At 43.8% G+C, this 20,410-nt stretch overlaps 1 long non-coding RNA gene across 1 annotated transcript in view; it reads right to left on the bottom strand.

Annotated features, from left to right (window-relative positions):
• The window catches only part of LOC310678965, a 39,641-nt gene extending 20,374 nt beyond the window's left edge, over positions 1 to 19,267 (bottom strand). Inside the window, exons 1-2 of the long non-coding RNA XR_014512067.1 lie at positions 19,043 to 19,267; positions 18,620 to 18,736 (exon numbers count right to left, since the gene is read on the bottom strand). This is a non-coding gene — a long non-coding RNA (uncharacterized lncRNA). The remainder of the gene's footprint in view (positions 1 to 18,619; positions 18,737 to 19,042) is intronic.
• Positions 19,268 to 20,410: the final 1,143 nt, after the last annotated feature.

The raw sequence follows: 20,410 nt of genomic DNA, 5'->3' as shown, positions 1-20,410 counted from the left end.
GCTGAATCTTGGGCGCTGAGGTGAAACTGAGAATGATTTCCCATTGTCAGGGCCAATGTTCATGCTCCCAGATAAGTCCAGAAAGGTTCTATGATCAATGGCATCAAAAGCCACCAAGAGGTCTAATAGAATCAACTCTCTCTCCTTCAGGATGATCAAGACTATTTCTGTGCCAAAACCAAGCCTGAAACTGGATTGGAATGGGTCCAAACAAATCATGTCATCCAAAATCATCTAGAGTTGTACCATGGCTAGTGCTACCTCAAATACCAAGGAGGACAGATTTGTGACTGGCCAATAATTATGATCCAAAAAAATCTTTCTGAACAACTGCCTCTTTCATAGTGGCTGGAACTCTTCCCTCTCTCATAAGAAGGCATTAATTATGTCCTGGACTTCTCCTGAGCTATAATTTATACTCTTGACAGGCGGGTCTTTTACTCATAGGGAGAATAACTGATTAAAAATGTAGCATCCACGGTAGTCTCCAATGCAACTGAAGTTAAGACAGAGGGTTTTTTATGTATATATATATATAAAACATTAAAGATTTAAGTTGAAGAGGAGAGATCATTAGTGGTAGCAAGACATAATGCAACCCTGAGTAGTTAATAGCCAGAGGTATTTGCTTGGCCATTTTTCACTGATAAGGAGCATTTTATATTGCAGCTGAGGGCAGGAGCTGACCTTCCTTTTTGCCTTTCCAAATGTTATTAGTTCAGTCAGACAAGAAAAAGAAAAAGAAAGGAAGAAAATTCTCCGAGATGCCCCTAAGGGTTTGAGACAGTAACTAATGGTCTCCTGTCTTCTTCTGGTATTATACTATGAGTTTGCTGAGCAAAATTGCTTCAAATTGCCTTTCTGCTCCCCAATGAATAAGTATAGAAGCCCATGATCGCAGCACACCCATAGCCCTGCAGTTCTTTGGGTGTCCAACATAATCTGTGATAGTGCAGAAACAGCTGCCGTGTCCAGGAAAAAGGTGGAGTATAAAAAATGTACTATTAATAATAATTCGGTGTGAGGGGGAGAAGCCATCCTTAGGAACAAAATGTGCCCTACCTCCCTTGGTCACAGCTACATAAACACTCTACAGATCAGCATGGATTACTGCCCGAAGATCCCAGCAGAGTCTATACCTTTATTTATTTGTTTAAAAGATGTGCAACTTGCTTTTCAGGGTGCAATGTCCTAATACAGTGGTACCTCGGTTTACGAACTTAATCCGTTCCTGAAGTCCATTCTTAAACCAAATCAGTTCTTAAACTGAGGTGCGCTTTCCCTAATGAGGCCTCCCGCCGCCAGTGCCCTTCCACCGTTCGGCTTCTGTTCGTAGACGGAGGTAAAGTTCTCAAACCAAGACACTATTTCCGGTTTTGCAGAGCTTGTAAACCAAATCGCTCTTAAACCGAGGTGACACTGTACTTACAAGTCTCTAAAGCACATCATATTAAAAATGCAGTCATTCATGTCAGCATGACAGCTAATTTACTTATTCTTTAAGTACAGCCCAATTTAGCAAAACACAGGAATAAAAAAGTATATATATATATATATATATATATATATATATATATATACAGTGCTTTTTTTCTGGGGGAGCACAGAGGTGTGCATACCCTGAAACATTTTGTGAATCTTTGTACTTTTGTCTACTGTATTTATTTTTCCTGATTAGAACTATAAAATTGTGATTTTCTTGAGTCAAAATGAGAGTACTTTTTTTTAAAAGAAAAAAGCACTGTACACACACACACAGAGAGAGAGAGAGAGAGAGAGAGAGAGAGAGAGAGAGATCAGCACTGATCAGACCATACTGTACATATTTCTCTACAGAGGGAGTTCAAATGTGTGGGGCCATCACTGAGAAAGACTCAAATAGGTGTAGGTGGTCCTTTGTATAACCTGGTTCCAAACTGTTCAGGGCAAAAGTAAAAAACCAGCACCTTCAACTTTCAGCCAATCAATAGTTGCAAGTCAATGACTAGGCAGCCAAAATAACCAATACAGAATAGGTAGAATACAGCGTTCACCATCATGGTACCCTTCCAATGTTTTGGACTACTGACTGGGGCTGGTGGGAATTGTAGTCCAAAACATCAGGAAGGCACCAGGTTGGTGAAGATTGGTAGAATGAGTGCACAACTCACAAACGTGTTTGAGCTACCGCATTCTGTACCAGCTACAATTTTCAAACCATCTTCAAGGGTGCATTTCTTATCTGACTTGGACATAAGGCAGACATCACTGTGGCTAGATCTGACTACTCATCATAGTGATTATTAGTATCTAAAGAAGGAAATGGGCTGTTGGAAAGATTTATTAATATTCATATTTTATCAAAAAAAATTAGTGGACAAATAAAATGAAAGAAATGGAAAGAAAACAAAAACGATAAGGGAAGATGCTGTTCCTTGATCATTTAAGCTGAGGTGGTGGTGATGGTGAGATGAACAACAATGACCCTGGCAGGAATAGATATTGATTGACAAGTCTATATACTTCCACTGTGCATCTGGATGCTTCTAAAGCTTCATTTATAATATGTTACCTGGAACAGCATGAGGATTCTATCTTCAAATGTCAAAGTTCAACATTTTACAGTAAAACTAGGAAGAAGTTATTATGGACAAAGGGGTATCAGAAAATGGGCTGCTAGTATGGTAGGTCCACTGGAGGCAAGCTCATTCCAAGTCCATGCATTCTAAATAAATTCTGCCCTTGCCCTGGAAATAACCTCCCAGTAGACCATGTCTGATCCTAATATTCCCACCAATTCCACTTCCTTTTCAGGTAGTCTCTGGAAGAAAGGTATGGATAGGATCTACCTGACAGGGGGTGAGCAAATCTTCAGCTCTTTCTACCTGATAGATTAAGCCTGTTCCAGGCCAGCCATGTGGTGGGATATCTGGAGATGGAAGCTGTGAGAACCCTTATCATCAACCAGCAAGCTCACAGATCTTAAACTACCTGTTCTCATAGCCTGACTCAAGCAAGACATAAGTAAATTCGCCATTGTCTACACCTGAGAATGGTAGGCCTGAGAGACACCTGAGAGACAGACCTTCTCCCATAAAGAGTTGCCTAGACAGTGAGATCATCTGAAGAGGTCATGCAAAACATTCTCCTTGGATGATTTCATGTTTCCAACATATGCTAAAGACCTTTTTATTTACTCATGCATTATCAAAGTAATGATATAGGACAGGTAGATTGGTCACGGCAGAAAGTCTGGAACTGTGTATTATATTATTTTTAAACTGGTTATATTATTCATGGTCTGTTTTTGCTTCTTTGTATACCACTTTGGAACTTAAAAATATTAAAGCAGTCTAGGAGTAGTTCAGAATAAATAAAATACCAGGTCAGACCATTGGTCCATATCATTCAGTAACGTTGACTGGCAATGACTTTCCAGGGTTTCAGACACAGAGCCTCTCCCAATCTTGCCTGCAGATGCTGGGGACTGAACCTGGGACCTTCTGCATGCAAAGCAGATCCTCTATCAGGGTTGCTACCTGGTTCCCCTTTCCTGACCTGGCACACAGAAATCCAGCCATTTTTTGTGACTTATCTCCACTCTGGGCAAGCTTCTCCTGCAAAGTTTATACTGCATCCAAAAAGGCACAGGAACAGTACCAGGCAAAATGAGGTAGTGGCACCCATTATCTTTACTCAGCTACAAACATCTTGTTGGCAAGAGTGCTATCGACAGGAGGAAAGCTAGACTTTTGGGTTTTTTTGGCAGCTTGATCTACTTGTTAAAAAACAAACTCTACGTGTGTTATTGTTGTTGTCTCCATTTTGGCTTCATTATTCACCAACGAAGTGAATGAGAAACACCTTATTATTGATAGCAGCAAGTGCTTTTTATTTTGATGTATTACTTGTACGTAAGTAATCAATGCACATGGCATGTACCTGTCTATAACTTATCCTATACTGTCCCCATTCCACTACATCTAATATCTCATGTTGTATTCAGTTTAAACTTACAGAGAAAGGAATGTTTTCCCCACCCCACCCCAAATTCTCAGTTTTCAGACATCTTGCTAAAGTTAATGAGGCAGTTCGATCAAGGCTGAATTCTCAGGATGTGGTCAGTAACGTTCCCAGACTTCAGAGCAAAGTGATTCAACGAATTCCTTGTTTCTGTCTTCTTGTTAAATAATGGTTGAAAGACAGTAAATTATGATAAGGTTCCATCTTTGACAATAAACTCTAAGGGAAAATATCTGTTTTAGTTAGGTAATACTGCCATCTAGTGCTGTAGGACATGTTCAAGAAATGCTTCATATAACAGTCGTAATATGAAACAGTGGTCTCAATTTTGCAAGCGCCAATTATCTATTATTACCTATCCATTCTTAAGGAAATCAGCCCTGAGTGCTCACTGGAAGGACAGATCCTGAAGCTGAGGCTCCAATACTTTGGCCACCTCATGAGAAGAGAAGACTCCCTGGAAAAGACCCTGATGTTGGGAAAGATGGAGGGCACAAGGAGAAGGGGGCGACAGAAGACAAGATGGTTGGACAGTGTTCTCAAAGCTACCAGCATGAGTTTGACCAAACTGCGGGAGGCAGTGGAAGACAGGAGTGCCTGGCGTGCTCTGGTCCATGGGGTCATGAAGAGTCGGACACGACTAAACAAGTAAACAACAACAGTAGTAGTAGTATTTCAAGTATTTATATAATGTTTTTCATCAGAAAAGGTCTAAAAAGAAGATCAAACAAAAATTAAACTCAATAAAAGTTAAATACAGTATATAAAATAAAACCTCCGCATCCATAAAATAAAATATGATTGCACTCACCCAATAGACTTCCACACACTCAAGATGCATACAAATTCCACACCCCCATACATTCACTCACCCACTGCCACAAACTCCCTCACTCTCATGACCTATCTGTGTGGTTTCTATATTGTTAAGTTACCAAACGCCACGGGCTGCAGACAAACAGGAACCAATCTGGACCTATGATGTGAGAAACAGGCTTCAGTTGCATTGATGTCAGTGGGGCTTACGTAGGCATTTAACTGGACACTTCTGTCTCACTGATTTCAACAAACCTGCTGCAACTTCCAAGTAGCTCTTGCCGAATAGTTCCCTGTGTTTATTGACCATGTTTATGAGATGTTCTGTGGAATAGAATCAAATTGAATAATGGAGCATTCCTGCTAACTTTAACAGGATTGAAACAGCCACCTCCTTAGTGGTTGCCAGTAGTAAGTAGGGAATGGTTATTCCACCAAGTAAGCAGGGAAGCTTTTGTAATCAAAAGGCAGTTGGCTCTTTCCTTTCAAGGCATCAGTTTGCTATAATATATATTGAGGGTATTTTTAATATTACCCTGACTGGAACCAATTTTGAGCCCATTTTTATGCTGTCCTTCTTTCAAGGAGCCCAGAGCTAGATATTTGTGGGCCCCCCCCCCATTATCATAAAAACAATCCACTCAGGTAGATTAAGTTGAGATGGGTCCAGTTATCTCATTAACCAAGCTGAGCCCTATGTCTCAGGTGGTAGATCGGAAGGGGGTGGCAGACTGGCACCTCCTCAGCCAATCTGCTGCTGCTTCCACAGTGCCAATGCCACCATTTTGTTTACTGCCCTCCATTGCTTAGTCCAGTCCTCCAGCCAGGTCCCATGTCAGCATCACAGGGCCATTGTGATGATAGAGTGGAGGAGCCATGAATGCCATCCTGAGATCTTTGGAGAAAAGGTGAAGTTGACAAACCACCACAAATAAATTATGTGCAAGCATTTACAATGTAGGCAAATATTCCACAGTCGTTTCAGAAGTAATGACTCGTGTTGCTTTGCCGAGCTACCTTTTATACTGTTTGGTAAAGAAGAAATGTATCAGCTGCCAAAAAATAATTTCAGCCTTGACCTTTCTTGTCTCCAGGCCATTGTCTTGTGAGCTGCCCACCAGTCCATCACAACTGATTGATTTCTTAGTATCAGCTGGAGAACTTTAGAGAGGGGGAAAACCCATATCCAAGATAATAACAAAACAGGACCCTAAAGCCAAGTTCTCACCTCCAATACAATGTAATTAAATTCCTTATCCCAGTGTGTGTGTGTGTGTGTGTGTGTGAGAGAGAGAGAGAGAGAGAGAGAGAGAGAGAGAGAGAATCATGCCATGAACCCATTATTTCACTAATTTCCCATTTGTTATAAGCATTTCAGCAGAATGCAAAAAATGAAACCCCCATTCTAAATACACTTTTCAGCACGAATTCATTTCAAAACCATTAATTTGGAAAGCATTTTTTTTTTAAAAAAAAAAACAAGAACCAGAAAACCCCCAAGCATTACAATTCCAGGGACCGATGGGTCAAGGATCAGCCAGCTAAATTTCTTTGTGACCCATCAGTGACAGAAGTCATGCCCAACTAAGTGTTAATGTGTTGCTGATTAGCAGAAACCTTAAAAAAAAAACGCAAATGTTTTTGAAAGCTTGTGTCACAGCATCCGACCCAACACCACTGTTTCCGCTTGAAATTACATAAGCAGAAGCTTGTGTTACTGCAGCGAGAGGATCAGCCTGTGCTTAGGAAGAGGGCAGGGAGCCACATTTGCTTTTTAAAGCTTGTGCAGAGCGCTTTGCCTTCACATCAAGGATAGGGAACCATTTTCAACCGGAAGGCCACATTCCCTTTTGGGGGCCACAATCCAGTGGTCTCCAGGGCCAGATGCAAAGGGGGCAGAGCAGTGAATGTTAATTTTACCCAAGCAGTTTTTTTAAAACACATTCACTCACTCCTCTCTGTTCTCCAGGCAACCAAGAGGCATTATCAGGGCTCAAGGACACCATTTCGGCAGGAAAAAAACAACCAAGAGGAGTGCAACACACAGTCAGAGAGAGCTACAGCCTGGAGGGATGGGGGTTGGCTGGGGAGTGGATGTAGAAAGGCAGGATATAATGGCAAGATAAATAAACAAATGGACATTGTATTGGTGTCAGGAAAGCAGACCTGACCATTTTCAGAGCACCACAAGAGCAGCTCCATCCCACTGATGGCTATTGATCCACCTGTGTAGGGTCTAAGGATGATTCTCAGGGCAAGATGGAGAGGATCCGTACTTCAGCCCAGACTATTTGCAGGGAATGTATGTGGCAAAAAAAACCCTGATGATCTTCCAGTGAAATTGAGATTTGCTGGTGGGCCACCCACTCTTTTGTATGCACAGAGATTGCCTGCAGCAAAGACAATGGCTTGGGCCTTATTTCTCATGAATGGAACCCCACTCACTAAACAGGGTTTTCCTCTCTCTTCCTCTCTACCGTACTCCCACTGCACCTCCAAACCTTAGGGTAGAGGGGACCTTCTGGAATGGCTTGGGGTGCCACACAGAGGTGAAGCAAGGGAGTTGGCAAAGGCCAGACGGATGCAAGACCTCAGAAAAGTCTAGTTTTCCCCTGCTTCGTCCCACATGGACCAAGTACCTCCAAGGCCACAGACTGCAATTCTCACTTAACTTGCTTCTGTTTTGAGCAGGACTTAAATTATGCCACATGTGACCCGCCTGCAAAATATTTGAGTCTGGTCTTCTGAGCCTTCAAAGCTCATATTGTGTGTGTGTGTGTGTGTGTGTGTGTGTGTGTGTGTGCACATACACACACACACACACAAATAATGTTTTGAGCATTGCAGTGGCGTGGGCTGTTCTATGGCAAGTGAGCAGTCGATTTCTGTGTCATCCTTCCTTTTCCCCTGCTTTTCATTCCTCTCAAGAGATGCACAATTGTGCACCTGCATATAGTCAATTTAGCTGCTCTTAGTGTGGAATTGGGTTTTATCTTGCACAGAACAGGGACTTCATTCTGTCTGGAGTCTAAAGCACATTAAAGATTAAGCCCCAAACATTAAGGGGTAGCTTGAAGCTCAGAAGGAGAAGAAGTAGGTGAAAGCCTCAAGGGAGATTGCTGTCTTATCTGTCCCTTCCCAGCTATATTTTAAGTCCACTCGAATTTCAAACCTTTCTTAATCTTGCGCTTATGAAAAAGTGGATAATGGGGCCTCCATCTCTTGCGACGCATGTGTCAGATTTGTCATCGAGGTCGGTGTTTTTCATCATAACCCGCAGTCTTGCAACATATCTGGTGTTAACATTTCAGAAATGGGTAACAAATCATTTAACAGCTGGAGGGAAATGCTTCGGAATGATTGGAACTGTATCGACATCAGAGTCTTTCCCCTGGGGAGTCAAGGGCATCGGCACTGATGCTCATAGGAGAGATCATTATGGCTCAGCATGCACCGTAGCTCCCAGATGTTTGGAGATTGTATTGTAGAGACTTAATCCCTGCAGCGCACACATGTGGCCTGCTCTGATTGCTGGTCACACCCATTTTTCAAGGTGTTGCAACATTTCGAGCTGAAGTCTCTGACATTAGTTCCTAGAAGCATATCTAAAATATGCATGTGCATTTGGGCGTGACAATAACCCGTGTATGTCTGTTGAATCATTCTTTTTGGTGGACGAGAGAGTGGGGGGAGGGTCAGAAAAAGTTTTGTAGTTGCTTTTGAAAATATTGTTCATCCCCAATACAGTGGTACCTTGGGTTAAGTACTTAATTTGTTCCGGAGGTCCGTACTTAGCCTGAAACTGTTCTTAACCTGAAGCACCACTTTAGCTAATGGGGCCTCCTGCTGCTGCCACGCTGCCGGAGCACAATTTCTGTTCTCATCCTGAAGCAAAGTTCTTAACCCGAGGTACTATTTCTGGGTTAGTGGAGTCTGTAACCTGAAGCGTCTGTAACCTGAAGTGTATGTAACCCGCAGTACCACTGTATATGGATGGTGGGTTTCTGGCTTGACATCAGCACCCAGCATGATGGGGCAAACCGTCTTTTTGTCTTTTCTTTTCTTCCCCTCAACCTTTTTACTAGATAGGCACTCAGCTACTGTCCTCATGTCCTGCATTTGGGCTCCTCATAGGCTTCTGCTTTGTCACTGTGGAAAACAGGACGCTGGACTATATAATCTTGGGTTGGATCCAGCAGGGAAGATATGCAAACAATCTGCACCTTGAAATCACACAAAGAATTTTGCAGCCGTATGGGAACTCTCAAACTGGATTGTCTGGGAGTTCCCTTATGATGAATTCTGTAGTCACTCATATCTCCTGAGAGCTACCAGACCCAATTCAAGATCATAGAATCATAGAATCATAGAGTTGGAAGAGACCACAAGGGCCATCGAGTCCAACCCCCTGCCAAGCAGGAAACACCATCAGAGCACTCCTGACATATGGTTGTCAAGCCTCTCTTAAAGACCTCCAAAGATGTTCATACTGGTGTACAAAACTCTGATTTACTTGGGACCCAAGTACTTATAGGAGTGTTTTCCTCAGTACCCACAGGGCTTTTGCAGTGGTGGCACCCTGGTTACTGAATTCCTTCAATATGGAGACCCAACTGTCTCCTACACTGCTGTCATTCGGGTAACAACTTGAAACATATTTGTTCGTTCAGGTCTTTGGAGAAGAGTTCAGTAATGTCTGCTGCATTGTATTTTACTGTTGATAATGATTTTAATTGTTGTTTCAGATTGAGAATATGTTATGGTTGCTGTGAGCCTAGATCCTAGGATCCTAGAGGAAGGAGGATGGGATACAGAACCAATAAATCAATAAAAAATAGTGTCAAGCAAGCTTTTTGCAGTTCTAGCCTTCAACTGCACTCTTAAAGGCAGCTTCATACAAGGAGGAATTTTAATTGCCCTGTCTCTTTTCGACAGAAATCGCTGGGAAACTGATAATGCAAGCAGGCCAACACAGATAGCGCCAGGGACAACAATCTGAGAAAAGTTGAGAAAAATATATACAAGCTTGCCAGTTTAGACTGCAACATTCCCAATCTGCTTCAAAGAAAGAAAAATAGTTAGTTGTTATGAGAACAGCTTCTCAAACCACATGTTACTGAATAAGAATCAAGGCTATACTCACCACTTGGACATTTAGACTCAGTTTATGAGACATTTAGATTCAGTGTATGATTCATGGATGAGTCTCCATGAAGCATGAACTGAATTTATTGGGTTTTAGCAGTTTTAGAATCTGCTCCCATGGCCTGCGGATCTTCCCTCAAACTATGCCATGATGTTTTTGCAATCTAAGTCAACCCATTTACCTGGGATTAAATGGCATTAACTTTGAACTCAGAGTAGTTTACCTCTGAGTGGACATGCCTAGGGTTATGTTGCAACTGAACCAATTAGCATTGGACCCAACCTTCACATTATATAATTGCTGGTTTGTGCATTGCTTATTTGTGGTGCCAGTCTTCACACACTAGGCCTACCGGGGCTGGCCCAATACATTTCACTGTCTGAGGCAGAGCAGCAAATAGTGCCATCAGCACCACAAGTCAAGGTGTACAGCACAGAAGACCCTTCAAGCTATTTTGTGACAGAAAATCCACAAGCACTTCTCTCCCAACCTGGCAATAAAAACTCAGTAACAAGAAGTTGAGGAACAAACCATTTGCTGCCTTTTCATGACACCAAGTTCAGCTGCCTGAGGGAGCCACCTCACTCACTTTAATGATAGGGCCAGCCCTGCAATATGCCCATTTTTCTTTTGCTATGGTGTGCACATATCATCTGAAAACCACTAACACATACAGAGAAAGAGAGGAAAATTAGTGGTGTAGATCTGTGCACAGAAAAGGCTGTTGGGCATTGTTTACTGAGGGCATCAAAATTATGAGCATGCGTCTGTGTATTAAAATTTGGTATATACACACACAAACAGAGGTCATCCTGTTCACCATAAACATGTCTGAAAACAGGACAGTTTGCCATCTCCCTTTTGAAATGATCTGAACTCTATGTCATAATTATGTATTAGTCCGCACTAGATAAGCCACAGGTGTGACAGATCACAGGGATTGCGAAGACCAGCACCCTTATTTTCAATCTTGAAGTAGCTTCGTATTGGGGGAAGGAGAATTTTCACTGGCAGCTTCAGATGTATCTGTATTGCAGAATGCAAACTAGTGTAGGAGGTACTTTAGGGAAAGGAAAGACATTTCAGGAAGATTAGCATTTCTTCATTAGTTTGCTTTTATTTTCATTTATTTTCATTTTAAATATTCATGGCCCTAACAGGCCTTCAAAGCAGCTATCAGTAAATGAAAATTAATACATAATAAGCATAAGATTCTTTTTAATAAATAAATAAATAAATGGCATTGGCGAAAGCCCTAGAGGAAAATGATGGGACACAACCACTACCCAGAGTTTAGATGTTGGTAACTTGTAATGAGATGCTGACTTTCACACAGAGAAACCTGAAACTTTCAGCTATTATCCAGTATGTGCAATGCAGTCCTGGGCATTTTTACTCAGAAGTCCTATTCTGCTCAATTGGTCTTACTCCCAGATAAGCAGAAGTGTAAAAAAAAAAAAAGAAAGAAGGGTGAGGAGTACAGCCTTTGTCTGAGAAGTCACATGACTGACTGTGTACTCAAACCCTTTTAGCCCAAGTTGAGTTGATCTGACTGCAGGGTGATATCAGCACCTGGCAGGTCAATCACAGAGATCAGCTCTATAATCCACCTTTAAACTAACCTCCAACCTCCTAACTAAACTAAACCTCCTAACCTCCAAGTTTAAACTAACCTCCTAATCTCTAAGCAGCACCATGTTGCTGGATCTAGCTGCCATTTTTATTTCCCACAGTGCCCCTGGATGCTCTATGTGAGCCATTGTGGGAAATTAAAATGGGGAAATTAAAATGGCAAGTAAGCCCAGTCACCTAGCACAGCTGCTACCCACAGGGGTGGACTTCCATCTTTCAAATTTCAGCTGTGCCCTATGCGAGCTCAAAACTCAGCACCCCCACCTCTTTGCCTTCCGTTCTGCTCAATTCACTATGTCAAAGAAAGCTTCAACTGCATTTATGTATGCAACCACAGCGACAAGGAATCTCTATGCACAGAAGTGGAAGGATGAGGGAATACCCTCAAAGGAAGAATAGCTGATGAAAACCTTGGAGTGCACAGAGATGGCAAAACCTACGACACTGATAAGAGACACAAATTTAGATTCCTTTAAGGAGGACTGGAAACCTTTCCATATGTGAAGTCTAAAGCAGGGTTTGAAGTTTAAGGTGGGAAATAGCAGAACATATTAAGAAATCTGTTAAAGAGGATGAAAATGGATTTGGTGGGTAATAATAATAATAATAATAATAATAATAATAATAATAATAATAATTTATTATTTATACCCCGCACCATCTGGCTGAGTTTCCCCAGCCACTCTAGGCAGCTCCCAATCAAGTGTTAAAAACAGTACAGCATTAAATATTAAAAACTTCCCTGAACAGGGCTGCCTTCAGATGTCTTTTAAAGATAGGATAGCTGCTTATTTCCTTCACATCTGAAGGGAGGGTGTTCCACAGGGCGGGCACCACTACCGATAAGGCCCTCTGTCTGGTTCCCTGTAACCTCACTTCTCACAAGGAGGGAACCGCCATAAAATGCAATTGTCTGAAATTCTGATTACAAACATAAATGGTGGGTGAGTTGGAAGTTGTTAGTAATGCTGCCTTAAATCTGTCTCTGCTACCCATAATTGCAAAGTACCGCCAACGGGGCCCTGCAGGGGAGGAAGGTGAAATCAAAGGGTGCTTTGCCCAGAGACTCCTCAAAGCTGGAACTAGCTCTGCCCATCCTAAGTCAGGAATGGGGAACCTGTGGGGCTCCAGCTGTTGTTGGACTTCAACACCCATCAGTCCCAGCCAGCATAGTAAATAGCTAGGGATGATGGGAGTTGAAGTCCAGCATTGTCTGGAGAGCCACAGGTTCCCCACCCCTGCACAAGCTTCTTATGACACAGAAAAGCAAGAGACCGTGTTGTAGTTCCTCCTCGCAACAGCCTTAACCCACATTTTTGGAGAGGTAATAGTACTGCAAGGGGGAGACTGAGCATCCTCACTGTTGAGTCTTGCTGTTTGTCAGTGCTAAATAATCCCCAAGCTGCTTTTCTGTAAGTGGCCACTGGCTTCCAGTGACTAAAAACATCCAGTTTTTGCCCTGGATATCAGCAACGCTTTTGGGAGAGAAGGCCTATTTCGTCTCTGGGAACAGAACGTCCATTCACCTATCTGAGGGTAGCCATATTCTGCCTATACAGTGGTGCCTCGCAAGACAAAAAGAATCCGTTCCGCGAGTCTTTTCGTCTTGCGGTTTTTTCGTCTTGCGAAGCAAGCCCATTAGCGGATTAGCGCTATTAGCGCTATTGACAGTTTAAGGGCTATTAATGGCTATTAAAGGCTTCAGGGATTAGCGGTTTTGCTGCTAAAAGGCTTTTAGCAGCTTAGCGCTTCAGAAAAAGGGGTTTGGGAGCGGGAAAAAAACTCAAAAATTTTCGTCAATTTTCGTCTTGCGAAGCAAGCCCATAGGGAAATTCGTCTTGCAAAGCGCCTCTGAAGACGGAAAACCCTTTCGTCTTGCGGGTTTTCCGTCTTGCGAGGCATTCGTCTTGTGGGGCACCACTGTACCATATTTGTTATTAAGAACATAAGAAGGGCCTATTGGTCAGGCCAGTAGCCCATCAATCCAGCTTCCTGTTCTTACTGTGGACAACCAGAAAGCTGTGGGAAACCCGCAAGCGGGACCCGAGGACAAAAGCACTGTCCCCTCCAATGGTTTCCACTAACTGGTATTCAGAAGCATTGCTGCATTTATGGATCAGAAAGGCTCAAAGGGAAGTGCTTTTGTTATTTGGACCAGCTGCGTTCCATTTTTAACTTTTAAAATCTCACATCCAGTCCAGGAAACATCAGAGGGGCTGAGGACATTTTCAAATTACCATCCTGAGACGCAGGATCAAGCAAGATAAAGCGAATAGATTGTCATGTGGGAATTGCAGTTGAGTATTAAATTGTTTCCAGAGTACGCCCGTTGCTAAAAAGCAATTTAATTCTCATCACATTTTCCTAATGACACTTTCCCCTCATTATCTGCTTGATCCTATTCTTCAGAAGTTTTGGCCATTCTGATCGTTATTTTAAATGCACTCGTCGCATCCAGCTAAACTAACTCGTTTCTCCCCACTCGCCTGTTTTTCTTCCATTTTACACCTAATTTGCAGCATGACCCAATAGGTTGAATCTTGTCATTAATAAGACCTTGGCAACAGTTATAAGAACAAAAACAAAAACGTATCTTCTTTCACAGCACTTTTTGTTTCCCTATTTACTAGGGCCACAATTGGACACCTGGCGTTTATGGATAGTAGAGTGGTGGCAAATTCAGAAGTGTGGGACCCCCAAATTCAGAAGTGCGGGACTCCGCCTGGGGCAGAGCTTTGATGGAGAGCTGATGAGCATTTTAGGGAAATATCGTCAAAACTTCCTTTGCTGGACTTTTGAGGCTCCTCCCTCCTGCAACGCCTGGGACTCCCAGCAACTCCCAGCCCTGCAGCTTCCCCTGCCTCCCTACAATCCCCGCCCCCAGCTTCCGGTGTACCCTGGCCCTCCGGCCCTGCCTTCCTTTGCTACTGTAGTGGCAGCCAAGCCCCCTCACACCAACATCCCTTTTATGATTAGACAGTCTTCTATTCTACCTTATTATTGTACAAAAATAAGGGGTATGCAACAATGTAGACCTTCATGGGTTGGCTTTCAAGTAGACCTACTTTGGTGCGTGCACATGGGCAAACAATTTGGGGTGCTCCAATACCTTCTTTTGGGGTGACTCCAGTTTTTCCACAGCTACTGCACGCTGAGTCCCTATGTGCATCTACGTAACGATCCACCACAATGCCAAGATCCCTTTCCTGGTCATTCACCACCAACACAGACCCCATCAGAGTACAGTATATGTGGAGCTGGGATGTGCGTGTGCATGTCTGCATCTCTATTTACTGCAATGTGCTTCATGCATTGAATCACATTTGCCGTTTAGTTGTCATTCCCAGGAAAAGCAGCAGTACAGCAGTGGCGGTGTGTGTATGTGTGTGTGTGTGCCTGTGTGCTGAGGAAGAACAAGTGCCTGGATGCTCCTAGCAAAGGTACAGAAGAGCATGGCATCATACATGTAAAAAGTACATGGGCATTGACATGGTAAATGGATATCCAACTTAAGACACCCCGAGTTGATCTCATTGCTGCTTGTCCCTGGTGTTCATGGGGAAGGGGAGATTTTACCCAGGGACATCCTGGTTCATGGCTCTCTCTTTTTAGCCCAGGGGTGGCTAATCTGCAGCCCCCAGGTGTTGTTGAACTACAACTTCCATCATCCCTGAGCTTTGACCATTCTGAGTGGGGCTGATGGGAGTCCAAGACCATCTGAAGGGGTACAGTTTCCCCAACCCCATTTGAGCCGCTAGACCCTGCGCAAGCTCTTTCCCACTGCCTTTGGAGCCTACATGTTCAGCAATCGCTTACGAAAACACAGCTTGCAAAGCAAGTGACCTTCATCAATTACAGGCCTTTGGCTTTGCTGTATCCATAACTCTGCAGCTGTGTCACTGTGTTTTCGCTCAGATGCTTTCCCTTCTCCAAGGTTCATTTTCCTGATACTCCCACATCAAGAGCTAAAAGATAATTCTCCCTCCGCCTGCGTGTCTTCCGCCCTCCTCCACCTGTTTGATATCTGTAACTTGCATCAAGGCTATGTGAACTCTTCCTCTCTCATCAAGGTCCCCAGTTTAGATTTCTCTCTTGAAGGCTAAATCGCCTCTGTACAGAACTCCCCTTCAAAATAAGGTTAAAAGGAAAAAAACAGTCTCCTTATTTAAGCTTCTATGGATTAAAATTGCAGCTTCCATGAAGGTTACAATGTATTTTCCCTCAAATAATTTTTCCAAAAATAAGCAAAAATAAATTTTGCATATGTCATTAGTTAACAGATGCATCATTGGTTCTATAACTATAAAACTGTAGTATCTAAGAAAGATAGAATTGGAAGGGACCCCAAGTGCCATGCAGTCCAACCCCTTGTAGGAATCACAGCTGGCCTTAAAGCACCTGGCTTCTTCCAAAAAATCTTGGGAAATGTAGTGTGGTAAGGGTGCTGTGAAGTGTAGCTTGGTGAGGAGCAAACTACAGTAAGTAAAAGATAGTCTCTGCTGGATGGCACTTATGATCTTAAGGGTTCTGAGAAACATCCATCCACTCCAGAAATCCATTTCTGACAGGTCAGCCATAACCTGGCAAGATGAAATGGAAGCCTTGTGGTTTCCTGTTCTGGACAATGTTGTACTACAGCCACCCCAAATGGAGCAAGTGCACAGGTTGGGAGTGCTCTCTTGGGCTTGCTGATCAGAAGGTCAGTGGTTCAAAACCCTGCAACAGGGTGAGCTCCTGTTGCTCTGTCCCAGCTTCTGCCAACCTAGCAGTTCAAAAGCATGCCAGTGCAAGTTGATAAATAGGTACTGCTGCGGTGGGAAGGTAAACGGCGTTTCTGTGCGCTCTAGTTTCCATCACGGTGTGCCATTGGTTTTGTCATGCTGGCCACATGACACGGAAAGCTGTCTGTGGACAAACACCGGCCCCCTCGACCTGAAAGCAAGATTAACACTGCAACCCCATAGTCACCTCTGACTGGACTTAACTGTCCAGGGGTCCTTTACCTTTACCTTTTAAAGTAAAGGTATTTACTTTAAAATACCTTTTGCCATCAGCCCTCCTCAAGTGGCTGCAGTGGAAAGTAGTGCATTTTCTTAGCTTCTGCTGGTGTGCAAACAACAACTGTTCCTTGACACAGATGGCCAAGCCACAGTGACCTATGAACCTCAAGACCGGATTATCATAGTTCACCCTGTGTGGGGCTGCCTTTAAGGTTAGCCCAGAAGCTGCTGAATGGCACTTCCTTCCCCAAACACATAACACCTCTCTGGAAGGGGAAGAAGGCTCTCTCTACTTCAGAACAGTGGGGCATGGTGGCTGGGTCAATTTCTGTGCTGGCAGCGGATGGGATGAGGTGGCACTAACATCTTTTAGAATAGGAACACGGAAACATAGGAAGCTGCCTTCTACTGAGTCAGACCACTGGTCCATCTAGCTTAGCGCTGTCTATCCTGACTGGCAGCAGCTCTCCAAGGTTTCAAGCATGTGTCTCTCCCAGTCCTACCTAGAGATGTAGAGCAGAGCACTAGCACCTCCTGGCCCATCTGCCTGATGGATAGTCTTGCCAGGCTACACACTTGTTACCTAGAAGTAACAAAAGGCTCTTGCTTAAGCTCAGACAACAGGGTGCAGTTGTCACTGTAAGGAGCTGTGAAAGCTGTTTGAAGCCTTAATTGTAATATTCAGGCAGAGGGCCTCCTCGGTAGTGGTGCCCACCCTGTGGAACGCCCTCCCATCAGATGTCAAGGAGATGAGTAATTCTATAACCTTTAAGAGGCATCTGTAGGCAGCCCTGTATAGGGAAGCATTTAAAGGTTTAATGTTTTACTATTTTTTTTTAATATGCTGGAAGCCACTCATATTATTATTATTATTGTCAGATGGCTGTTGTGGTTGCTCGAGAGTAACCAGGCAGGACTCCAACCTGTCTTTTACAGGCTTTATTTTGGTGCAAACTATTTACAGTGAAGAGCGTCATAAGTACATGTCTGACTCAATCGCTAGCAGAATCTGGGAGTGGCCTTTTTTTGTACCTCCCCCAACATTAAAGTTTCATTACCCCCAACCGTTTCCACCCCTCCCTGCGCCTCAGACTACTGCGCAGGATGGGTGATGGCAAGGGCGTGCTTCCCTCCTCTCCGGCTTCCTCAGGAGCAGTGTTAAGGCTCTCACTAGCATCCTCTGGTCCCTGCACCTCTTCTCCACTGGAGGTGGGGCTTTCCTCCTCTCCAGAAGAGGAGCTGCTTCGCAAGTTTTTCGGAGGCTCCCTGTAACACAACTGCCCTTCTATCTCTTGCCTCTGAGCCGATGGCAGTTCCCTGAAAATTATTATTATTATTATGAAGGCTGGTGCAATGCAGTGCACAATGCAGTACTGATCTTGCATAGCGGACCATGCCCCCAATGAGTCAAGGTGTAAAAAACCCTAGTGCCAGGGATACCTTAGGTTCTGTGTGTCCTTTACAGTTGTGTAAAGGAGCCAAGGTAAGATTGTGCCATTTTTGACAGTGCTGCATGACCAGCCAAAGTTGTTGAAACGCCTTCTTCCATAGATGAGGATTTAAAAGAATAGAAGAAACTCACCATTCCATCCATCTGATCATCCTAACCCAGTGGTTCCCAATTAACTAAGAACCCTTGTTTTTCAAAAGCCAACCATGGACCCCCTACTTTTGAAAATGTTGATATCTCTATCGTAGTTTTTGCTATGTGATTGGTGCCATGAACACACCTTTGGGTCCCCAGGCCACCAATTGGGAACTACTGTCCTAGCCAGAATATGCATTGAGGAGTGAGTCACATACCGTACATCCCATAGTTAATAGGAACTTGTCGTTGTCACAGGGATCATTTAATATGTTTCTGATTCTTTCAAAGCACAGTTCAGCTGAGCTTCCCCTTTTCTTTTGTCTGCCCCTTTCTTGTACAGGCTTTCTCTGGGCCAAGTGGAGAAATTGCAGATGGAAGAGAATACAGATTATATTTTTGCATTCTTCTAGCTGTTACACTTCAGATTCACAATACCTTGCTTGTTTTGCTTTCTCCCCCCAGCGCTTCCGGGCCATCTGCATTTGTGCTACTTACAAAGAGATCTGGGCATCACTTGTTTATGCATTCCATGCCTCCACAGCTTTAGATGATCTAACAGAAAACCAGAGTGAGAAAGCAATGTTCTGATAAGCATGTAACAAAGAACAGTTTCAAGCTGGTAAACTCCTCACATTTCACACTGTATGTACACAAAGATATGAAGCCCTTTCTAAACACACACACATTTCCCCCCCTTTGGCTAGGCTTCCATTTCTCATAAACAAAATAAAGGTCTCGTTTTCTCCAGGGTTTCTTTTAAAGATCATGTGCTATACAGGTGAGATTCGCCCCTTGAACTATGAATTAATGAACTAAGACTAATTACCATAGTCTAGGTTTGCACTCCTATTCACTTACCTGGATTTAAGAGAAAGGGCTGTAGCTCCATGTTAGAGCACTTGCTTCTCATGCAGAAAGTCCCTGGTTCAAACCCTGGCTTCTTCAGGTAGGGCTGGAAAAGTCCTGCCTGAAACCCTGTAGAGATTTTACCAGGCAGTGTTGACAATACTGAGCTTGATGGACCGAGGGTCTAACTCAGTTTAAGACCTAGTATGCTGGCAGTGCGGGCACAACCTGTTTCCTGCTCATGACCTCAATAAATCTGCTCACCTCTATATCAGTGGGCGGCATTGCACACAGGCGACCATGCCTCAATAGTTTTCCGGTATAGGGGTGGAAATACACCACCTCACTCCTATGCAACAGCCGGCCACTTCACCTGTGTTGAGGGACAGCCCTAGCCAATCAGCTTGCAGGGTGGGTGTGGCTGTGAGCCATTTAATCTTGGTGCAGCCAGCCAGCTCCCTCTTCCTTGCCTCTTCGTTGGGTCTCCCTGCCCACCCACCCTCTTTTCATGCTTTGCTCTGAGATGACCTTGCTATGGCAATTGTCAGTCTCCATATGTTGTGGCCGGGTAGGAATTTTTTACACTTGGCAAATTGGCACTGGCCATTTGGTTCCCACCTACCTAGTAGCAATCGTCACAACTTTTGTGAGGTTAGGCATTGGGCATGCCTTTGTTTGGTTGGAGGGGAGGTTGTTGCCTTCTCCTGCCCCTCCTCAGTAAGAGTACCCTGTTAAAGGGATCCAGGGTGTGAGTACTGTCTGAAGCCTGGGCGTGGGCTAGGGCCATGTCACAGCCCCTACGGGGACCTCTTGGGGTGGTGCCACTATCTGATGTAAGTTATAGGGCATCCCCTATCAGTGGTTTACCCTTCCATGGACTCCCTGCAAATGGGCAGGAGTCAAGATATAGCCTGGCTTCACCCCAATGCCTAAGCAAAACCATGCACATCTGTAATCAATAAAGTTGTGGCCTATTTGAACCCATAAACCAAAATATTCCGTGTCAGTGTGATATATTGTTCTCCTGGGAACTTTGTGGCTTGGGTGTCTTGGTGCACAAATTCAGGAGTGCTGAAAGTCTTTGGCCCGCCTTTAACTACCTTGTCATCCTTATGCAGCACAAAAAAATGTATAGTCTGATAGGCCATGCTTTTAAAAAATCAATTAGCCTATAATATTTGGTTCATTGCAAGCAGAAATCAAAAGGTAAGACATTGGGGCACCTGGAAGTGCTAAGAAAAGTGCGAGCTTTCCCCAAATAATAGCGGGTGGCGCTGTGGGTTAAACCACAGAGCCTAGGACTTGCCAATCAGAAGGTCAGCGGTTCGAATCCCCGCGACGGAATGAGCTCCCGTTGCTTGGTCCCTGCTCCTGTCAACC

Source organism: Podarcis tiliguerta (genome assembly GCF_965153285.1).
Source record: "Podarcis tiliguerta genome assembly, chromosome: 5".
In the NCBI taxonomy this organism is placed as follows: domain Eukaryota; kingdom Metazoa; phylum Chordata; class Lepidosauria; order Squamata; family Lacertidae; genus Podarcis; species Podarcis tiliguerta.
This window is presented reverse-complemented; position numbering and strand designations above follow the sequence as displayed.